Genomic DNA, 8,148 nt, shown 5'->3' on the forward strand with positions numbered 1-8,148 from the left:
AAAGTGTAAATTATTGGCTAGATATTTAGTGAGAAATGTTACATATCAACTTCCTTCATTTCTATAAAACAAATTCCAAATGAGTTAAGGATTACTGTGCAAAAAGAAAAAAAGTGAAGTAGAAAGCTCAGTGATTTTATAATATTAGAGTTGAGAATAATGCTAGAAAATAGGAAGGAAATGAATGATCAATTTAATTATATGCATTTTTAAAATATTGGTATAACAGTCAAACAACACACACACGTGTGCACACACACACACAACGGCAATTGGCAAACGAGAATATATTTTAAATTCACATAATAGATAAGGGATCAAAGATAGTAATAAATAACTCATTAATCAGAGGTAAATGCTAATAGAAAATTAGGCAACGAATATAGTAAGAACTAAAAATTGCCAATAACTATATGAAAAGATCAACATCACTAGTAAGCAAAGAAATGCAAATTAAACAATAGGGGTATATCCTTTTACCTGTCAGATGGACAAATTTCAATAATTATTTTTACCCAGAATTAATAAGACTAGAAGCAAATGAATATCCACACATTGATATAAGAAATACAAACTGATGTAACCATCAGGAAGTTCAAGCATAATATGGAAGAGGTTAATTAATATACACATTTAAATATATCTAAGTTCAATATGTTTGTCATTTTGACCCATTTTTTTCTATTTCTAGAAATGTATCATAAGGAAATAATTGAAGTTATATGTATAGATGATTGTTATCAGTTTGTCTATAATGTAAGAAAACTGGAAATGTGTAACAGTAGAAGGTTAGTTAGATAAGTTATGATATAGACATACAATAAAATACCATGTAGCCAATAAACCATAAGACTTAGGCCTATAGTTATTAATATAGAAAGATAAAATTATGATATGGAAGTCTCATTTGTGTGAATGAATATATATATAAATACATAAAATATAATTATGCAAGGACAAAACTGGAAGAATATAATGAAAATGTTGATAATAGTAATTATTTTGAGGTTGTGGGATTAAAAGTGATTTTCACTTTCTTCTTATGATTTTACATGCATTCTGAATTTTTCTACAATATGCCTGTATTACTTTTATAATTAGAAAAATAAAGCTATTTTAATTTAAAAAATTGTTTTGACATCTAAAAAGTCATGGATATATTTTGGCTGGGTGTGGTGGCTCATGCCTATAATCCCTGCACTTTGGGAGGCTAAGGCGGGTGGGTCACCTGAGGTCAGGAGTTCTAGACCAGCCTGGCCAACATGATGAAACCCCATCTCTACTAAAAGAACAAAAAATTAGCTGAGCATGGTGGTGCACACCAGTAATCCCAGCTACTCGGGAGTCTGAGGCAGGAGAATCGCTTGAACCCAGGAGGCGGAGTTTGCAGTAAGCCGAGATCGCGCCACTGCACTCCATCCAGCCTGGGCAACAAGAGCAAAACTCTGTCTCAAAAAAAAAAAAAGTCATGGATATATTTTACAAAAAAGATAAAATTTGCATGACTCTTTCTAGAGACTGAAAAAAAAAGATTATTTGATTAAAGTTGTACAACAAACTTTTGGATGTAAAACTGTGAGAGCCTTAAGGCAGGAGCACACAGTGCCGTTTTCTTTCTGACAGTTTGTTGGAAGTCAATGGGTGCCAACCCAGTGCCAGGAACCAGGCTAAAGATGCTGCCTGTGACCTTTTCCCTGGGTATCTTGTGGAAGGTTCAGCATCTACTCATGCTAGATGAAGCCCTAGACCAATATCTACAGCTGTAGACCCAGATTATTGACCAGGTCTTGGAGCAAAAGTTGACTGCCCTGACTCTGGAGAGTATCGCTACTAAAGGTTACAGGCCTGCCTGTTTTCAGAGTTCCAATTGTTCTGCAATTGTCCTGGTGACAGAATAACTCATACCAGGATATTTTTTCTTTTAGTCGGAGTCTTAACCATTTCTATAAATTCTGCTTTCTCCTGTTTCAGGCAATCCTGGTGGCAGAGCTTGTGGCTTTACAATGTGAATAATGTCATCATTTGACCTCTCAAGAGGGCTCTGGTCTCATCTAATCATGTTTGGTTGCCTTTGGTTTCCTGGAGTTTCTAAAATTTTATCAACCCAAATCTGTCTATCTCTCTATCTTTGCCATTGCCCTTGCATTTCCCTTGGGGCTGCTCTGATCTGTCTATCTATCTATCTATCTATCTATCTATCTATCTATCTATCTATCTATATCTATCATCTATCTATCTATCTATCTATCTATCATCTATTCTTTGTTCTAAACTATAGGCATGTAGCTAGGCATGAGCTATGTATCTGTTTCTTATTCTGAACTACAGGCTAGCCCTATCTTCTCTCAGTTCACAGATAAATACATATTTGTGTTTCCAATTTATTTCTCCAAATTTAGCCTAGTGGAGTCACCTACAGAAAGACAGAAGTAAAATTTACAAAAGTGAAAATTCTAGGACTGCCAACAGCCTCCATTATTCAGTCAGTAGAGACAGTCTGGCTTTCTCTTTCTGAATTTAATCTAAAGTGTGGCAGATACTGCAAGGGGCCCCCCAAAATCTGTTATTCCTTTCTTCTAAAGAAATAGAGTTTGAGCTGGTTACCTGTTTTCCCAGTAAGACCAGATTTCTCAGACTCACTTGCATTTAGGTGTAGTGATGTAACTAAGTTCTTGCCAATGAACTGTGAGTAGAAATGATGATTCTGTTTCCAGATATGATGCATAATTCATTGAATGTACATAAACTTGCTCCTCTTCTCCCTAGCTGAAATGTTGATATGACAGCAACCCAACTGTGACCATGCAGATGATGATAACAACTTAGAGAATAGTAAGAAGAAAGGAACCTGAGAGCCTGAATGACTACATGAAGCAGTTTAGCTCTCATATCCGGATTGCCTGTATCAGGAGAGAAAAATGAAGTTCTATATCTTTTAGTAGGAATATTATTGAATCTTTTTTTTACAGCAACTTAACTTTCACCCTCGTTAATACATACAGGGCATAGGTTTCTCTCAGTCCCACATCTAGCCCAGATCTGCCTGTCTTCCCTCTAGTTTGAGTCATCCTGTAATGGAAACACAGGTTCAGTTGCTCAGCATTTGCAGAGTCCAATTAACAAGAGTAAGATCTAGTATAAAGAAAGTAACTTTTATTCCAAAGCTAGGTTAGGGGGAGAAATACAGGCTTCCTGATTTAAGGGAAACACCTTGCTTCTAAGGCACAAAGCAGGGGCTTTTAAAGGAGGGACTTGGCATGAATGGCATACAGAGGAAACGGCAAGCAGGTGGGGGGCCCATGACTTGTTTTGGTGCCACTGGGTGGTTGAACTGGCGCCTTTGCAGTCAGAACTAGGTTATAAAAGTGACCCTTGTCTTCAGATATTCTCCAGGTGGGAGAGAGTTTCATAGCGGGCATACCATGGGTTGTAAGTTAACTGTTGTCTCTTGAGGCAATCTTCTGGTGGAAGAGGTTTCTACTCTGGAGCTTCTAAGCACATCATTAGATAGCTTGCCCTGTAGGGAGTGTTTGAAGAAGGGAAGGTAAAGGGTCATAACTACATTTATAAAGAGTTAAGTAGGAAGTGGGGAAAAGGAGGAAAGAGAAAAGAAGAAAAATAATAATTTTTAAAACATTAATTCTCTTTCTCTTAGAAAAATGGGGATACTGGGTTACAATCGCTTAGCATCCTAATCCTACTAATTTCTTACTATGTTCTCTCATAGCCCAGAGTGATATTTGCATTTTCTATAATACCAAATCACCTTAAAACCTGCCAATAATGCCTTGAGTATTTTGCATCGGTTTTCCTATCCTCCTTTTCATATCCATGTACATTGTGTCATTTTACATTGCCAGCAGTGTATGAAAATTTCAGTTACTCCATTTCCTATCCAATACTTGGTATGGTAAATCTTTTCCATTTTTGCCATTTTGGTAGGTGTGAAGGTTAACTTATGATTTTAATTTGCATTTTTCTGATGATGATTAATGATGTTGCACACTTTTTCATGTGCTTAGTGAACATTCATATCTTCTTTTGTGGCGTGTCTCTCCAAATCTTTTGACCATTTTAAATTGCTTATTATGAGAATTCTGTATAAATTTGGTACAGAAGTCTATTGTCACTGATATGGTTTGTCTGTGTCCCCACACAAATCTCATCTTGAATTGTAGTTCCCATAATCTGTACATGTCATGGGACCCAGTGGGAGGTAATTGAATCATGGGGGTGCTTACCCTCATGCTTTTCTTATGAGAGTGAGTTCACACAAGATCTGATGGTTTTATAAGGGGATTTCCCCGACCTTCACTCATACTTCTCCTTCCTGCCACCATTTGAAGGACATGTTTGCTTCCCCTTCCACCATGATTGTGAGTTTTCTGAGGCTTTGCCAGTCCTGTGGAAATGTGAGTCAACTAAACCTCTTTCCTTTATAAATTATCCAGTCTCTGGCAGTTCTTTATAGCAGTGTGAGAATAGACTAATACATTAAATTGGTACTGCAGAGAGTGGGGTGCTTCTGCACACCCCTACAGGGCAAGCTATCTAATGATGTGCTTAGAAGCTCCAGAGCAGAAACCTCTTCCACCAGGAGATTGCCTCTAGAGACAACAGCCAACTTACAATACCAAAAAATGTGGAAGCAATTTTGGAACTGGGTAACAGGCAGGGGTTGGAACAGTTTGGAGGGCTCAGAAGATGACAGGAAAATGTGGGAAAGTTTGGAACTTCCTAGAGACTTGCTGAATGGCTTTGACCAAAATGCTGATAGTGATATGGACAATGAAGTCCAGGCTGAGGTGGTCTTGGAGATGAGAAACTTTTTGGGCACTGAAATAAAGGTGATTCTTGCTATGCTTTAGCAAAGAGACTGGTGGCATTTTACCCCTGCCCTAGAGATCTGTGGAACTTTGAACTTGAGAGAGATGATTTAGTGTATCTAGTGGAAGAAATTTCTAAGTGGTAAAGCGTTCAAGAGGAAGCAGAGCATAAAAGTTTGGAAACTTTGCAGCCTGACAATACAATAGAAAAGAAAAATCCATTTTATGGGGAGAAATTCAAGCCACCTTCAGAAATTTGTATAAGCAATAAGGAGCCAAATGTTAATCACCAAGACAATGGGGAAAATGTCCCCAGGGCATGTCAGAGACCTTCATGGCAGCCCCTCCCATCACAGGCCCATCACAGGCCCAGAGGCCTAGGAGGGAGAAATGGTTTCACGGGCTAGGCCCAGGGCCCCCAACCCACTCTATGCAGCCTCAGGCCATGATGCCCTGAGTTCCAGCTGCTTCAGCTCCAGCTGTGGCTAAAGGGTGCCAAGGTACAGCTCAGGGTGTTGCTTCAGAGGGTGCAAGCCCCAACCCTTGGGGGCTTACACATGGTGTTGGGCCTGGGGTGCACAGAAGTCAAGAGTTGAGGTTTGGGAGCCTCCACCTAGATTTCAGAGGATGTATGGAAACCCCTGGCTGTCCAGGCAGAAGTATGCTGCAGGGATGGGGCTCTCATGGAGAACCTCTGCTAGGGCAGGGCAGAAGGGAAACATGGAGCTGGAGCCCCCACACAGAGTCCCCACTGAGGCACTGCTTAGTGGAACTGTGAGAAGAGGACCACCATTCTCCAGACTCCAGAATCCACTGACAGCTTGCACCATGCACCTGGAAAAGCTGCAGACACTCAATGCCAACTGTGAAAGTAGCCAGGAGGGGTGCTATACCTGAAAAGCCACAGGGATGGAGCTGCCCAAGGCTGTGGGAGCCCACCTCTTGCATCAGTGTGATTTGGATGTGAGACATGGAATCAAATGAGATCATTTTGGAACTTTGAGGTTTAATGACTGTCCTGTTGGATTTTGGACTTGCATGGGTCCTGTAGCCCCTTTGTTTTGGCCTATTTATCCCATTTGGAACAGGTGTATTTACCCAATGCCTATACCCGTTAGTTACTAGGAAGTAACTAACTTGTTTTTTATTTTGCAGGATCATAGGTGAAAGGGACTTGCCTTGTCTCAGATGAGACTTTGGACTTGGACTTTTGAGTTAATGCTGGAATGCCTTAAGACGTTGGGGGACTGTTGGAAGGGCATGATTGTGTTTTGAGCTGTGAAGACTTGAGATTTGGGAGGGGGCCAGGGGCAGAATAGTATGGTTTGGCTATGTCCCCGCCCAAATCTCATCTTGAATTGTAGTTCCCATACTGCCCACATGTCTTGAGAGGGACCGGGTAGGAGGTAATTGAATCATGGAGGCAGTTACCCTCATGCTGTTCTCATGATGGTGAGTTCTCACAGGATCTGACTTTTTTAAGGGGTTTTATAAGGGGTTTCCCCCCGCTTTGCTCATAGTTCTTCCTGCAGCCATGTGAAGAAGGACATGTTTGCTTCCCCTTCTGCCATGAGTGTAAGTTTCCTGAGGCCTCCCCAGCCCTCAGGAACTGTGAGTCAATTAAACCTCTTTCCTTTATAAATTACCCAGTCTTGGGCAGTAATTTATAGCAGCATGAGAACAGACTAATACAGTCACAGATATGTATTATGAATTTTTTTTAGTCTATCTTTTTATTTTTCTAATGTATCTTTCTTTAGAGGAGCAAAAATGTTTAATTTTAATGAAGTCCAATTGATCAATTTTATCTTTTGGGGTTAGTGCTTTTTATGGCCTAAGAAATTATGAAGATATTTTCCTATTAGTCCATTCTCACATGCTAATAAAGACATACCTGAGACTGGGCAATTTATAAAGGAAAGAGGTTTAATTGACTCACAGTTCCACATGGCTGGGAAGGCCTCACAATCACGGCGGAACGCAATTCAGGAGCAAAGTCATGTCTTACATGGTGGCAGGCCAGAGTGCATGTGCAGGGGAACTTCTTTTTATAAAACTATCAGATCTTGTGAGACTTATTTACTATCATGTGAAGAGCATGGGAAAGACCCACCCCTACGATTCAATTACCACTCACTGGGTCCCTCCCATGACATATGGAAATTATGGGAGCTACAGTTTAACATGAGATTTGGCTGGGGACACAGCCAAACCATATCACTTATATTTTCTTCCAAAAGCTTTAAGGTTTTAGCCTGTATGTCTAGGTATATGATACTTTATTTATTTATTTATTTATTTATTTATTTATTTATTTAAGACAGAGTCTTGCTCTGGCATCCAGGCTGGAGTGTAGTGTTGTGATTATAGCTCACTGTAGCCTCAAACTCTTGGGCTCAAGTGATCCTCCCACCTAAGCCTCCTAAGTAGCTAGTACTATAGGTGCATGCCACCGTACCTGGATAATTTTTAACTTTTTTGTAGGGATGGGATCTCACTGTATTGGCCAGCCTGGTCTTGAACTCCTGGCCTGAAGTGATCCTCCTGCCTTGGACTCCCAAAGTGCTGGGTTTACAGGGATTAGCCACTGCACCCAGGCTATGATACGTTTTGAAATAATGTTTATGTATGGTGTGAAGTAAAGGTCAAGGTTTATTTTTAGTTTGCAGAAAACAACTTTTATTTCCCCACTGAATTACCTCAGTACCTTTGTTGGAAATAAATTGACCATGCTTTTACATGTAAGTCTATTTCTAGACTCTTTGGTTCCAGTGAACTATGTAACATAATGCTAATTCCACAGTGATTTGATGACTCTATTTTACACATCAGATAGTATAAGTTGTCTAACTTTGTTCTTCTCTTTGTTTTGGCTATTCTAGGACTTTTGGATTTCTGTATTATTTTAGAATAAGCTGGTCAATTTTGACAAAAAGCCCTGTTGGGATTTTTATTTGAATTACATTGAATGTATATATCAATTTAGCAAGAATGGATAGTTTAACAATATATGGTATAACTCCATTTATTTAGGTCTTTATTTTTTACATACAATGTTTTGTAGTTTTCAGTATAAAAGTCTTGCATATCTTTTGTTAAAATACTTTATAAGTATTTTGTACTTTCTGAAGGCATTGTAAATGGCACTGCTTTTTATAGTTTTAATATTAAATGCTGTATTTAATAATTGTCCCTGGTACATAGAAACATAATTGATTTTTGTATGTTGACTTTCTATCCCATGACCTTGGTAAATTTGCTTATAAGTTCTATTAGTTTTTTGGTTGTTTTTTTTTACAGATTCTTGGGATTTTCTACATAT

The sequence above is a fragment of the Pan troglodytes genome, chromosome 16, assembly GCF_028858775.2.
Source record: "Pan troglodytes isolate AG18354 chromosome 16, NHGRI_mPanTro3-v2.0_pri, whole genome shotgun sequence".
NCBI classification, from domain to species: Eukaryota; Metazoa; Chordata; class Mammalia; order Primates; family Hominidae; genus Pan; species Pan troglodytes.